The following is a 2,500-nucleotide window of genomic DNA, read 5'->3' on the forward strand; positions in this document are numbered from 1 at the left end:
TTTAGGTAAACCGATTGGGCGAGAGAGTAGATAGAAAATAAATAGACCTCCAGACCCGAAGGCATCCCGCTCGACTGTGTTACGACATCACTATTCAGATATTCTGAAAAAGAAAAACTCAGAGATGACAGACGAAGGAGGCATTCGATATGAGATCGACGGACACAGGTGTGCTGCAAGGTACAGGTACAGGTACAAGTACAGGTACAGGTAGAGCTGATGAAAAGAAGAATAATCGACAAATAATCAGAATACGAGAAAAACTGTGCTGTGATATGCACCGTGTAAATATGGCAGTCATTATACTTTCTTCTTCACCTGAACATATAGTCCAAAGCAAATTAGAGGATTAATCTAAATGTACACTTTATTGGCCAAAGTTAAGTATATATTAGTTTTACCAGACCACTGAGCTGATTGACAGCTCTCCTAGGGCTGGCCCGAAGGATTAGACTTATTTTACGTGGCTAAGAACCAATTGGTTACCTAGCAACGGGACCTACAGCTTATTGTGGAATCCGAACCATATTATACCGAGAAATTAATTTCTATCACCAGAAATAAATTCTTCTAATTCTTCATTAGCCGGCCGGAGACTCGAGCTCGGGCCTAGCGAGTGCTGGGCGACAACTCTACCGATTCCCCCAACGAGGAACCTATTGGCCAGCCTGAGAAGACGCACCTTACGCAATCTGCAGTTGCGCTATCTCCAGCTGATCAAATTTAAGGTCCTTTCTCCACATGGGAATTCTTTGTTAAACACGGCTAGTTTGTCAAAATTATCTCGACCTGGCAATTTTAAAACATACAAAAGCTTCATAATTTTTTTCTTAGTGTATGTAAACGTTTTCCTAACATAATTCGTTCTTATTTCTGTTAAAAGTATTAGATACTTCTGTCTGTTATTTTAGGCATCTATTAAATACATTTCTTAACTGTTGCGGCCAGAACAAAAATCTGCATAGGCAGAAATAATGGTAAGTTTCCTACATACACTAAAATCAAGTTTACTATTACTTAAGAAAGTGTTTATATAATAATTCCGAAAATATCTAATCCACAGTATATTATGAGGATTAATTATACTCAATAGTATGCTCTCGAAAAATTTAATGTACAGAGTGCATAACATTAGGGATACGACATTTCCATGATAATACAAAAGAGCCTGAAAGTATTATTTCCCGTTAAATTCAGATTTTAATATTTTAGATATTCTTAATCAATTCTATTAATGTGTTCCGCAAGAACGGTATTTACAGCTCTCTGCTGTCAAAGTATCAGACAGAAAAGCTAGCAAATGATCAGTAGGTACTTTGGTGAATAATGATACTACATCAGCACTCACAAGCATGGAATCACTAATTTGTTCACTGTTTAATCAAATGTCAAATCTACATTGCTCATTAATCAGAATCAGAATGGTACCAGCCAGTATGCTGGGATTATCACGAAAGTCGTTTGCTAAATTGTAAGAGGCAGAACTAACAAAGATAATATTGACCGGGCAGGAAAACTAGTTTTGGGTGGATTTATAGGTCTATACACATATGGTAAAGTCGACTGAGTTACGGAAAACATTTTATCGAATTTTTTTTCCTGTAGTTATTCCTCTTTTTGTTCGAGTCACTATGTACACCGTTTAATTTAACCCCTTCTACGAGTCATTATCAGTGAAAAGATAGTATTTTAATCTTAATCACTTTATTAAAGATTATCAATATAACAGATTTGTCACCTTTCTTCATTTGCATGTTTTTATCACCCTTAAATTCCCTTATAGCAAACTTGGATTTTTTTTTTTTTAGTATTAGGATTATACATTTTTATATAGATGCATACATCATTCCTAGACAATATCCACTTCGTCAGAAATGCTACCATGCTTTTCCATATTACATAGCCCTGTAGTTATTTCCACACTACTCACCGTACTGAAGGACAATACGAAATTTTATCAATGCACTCCCAAGAGGTCTTGTTAGCCAGATTGATGACAAATCATGAATGGCGCTGGTGATCCAAGGAATTCTTTAAATCAACAATTTAATTTCACTAAGTTTTCTTTTCAGGTCTTGATGAACTTTTCTTTTCATTTCTCCTTAGCAATGCTCTCGTGGTTTACCTTTCCACCCAAAATGGTATTAGGCACTCAAATTCATAATGACGTACTCACCCTCGATCATTAACGAAGTTAGGAAATGATAATATATCTTTCAGACGTCCGTATGTTTGGGTGCGGTGTCACCCTAGCAAGAATAAAGCACTATGTATGAGAACTCTTGAAGATGTCGAACAAAGTAAGAAGAATCCGGTCATGATTCATAGTTCTTGTTTTATATTCCTTGCCGTTCGTTACACCTTATCATCGCTTGTTCTAGTGGTTTCAAGCGCGCTCGCGCACACACACACACACACACACATATATATAATGAGGGTGTATGTATGTATTGGCTATATATGAGTGAGCGTGCGTGTGTGTGTACACAGAGAGAGAGAG

Source organism: Macrobrachium rosenbergii, chromosome 55 (genome assembly GCF_040412425.1).
Source record: "Macrobrachium rosenbergii isolate ZJJX-2024 chromosome 55, ASM4041242v1, whole genome shotgun sequence".
NCBI classification, from domain to species: Eukaryota; Metazoa; Arthropoda; class Malacostraca; order Decapoda; family Palaemonidae; genus Macrobrachium; species Macrobrachium rosenbergii.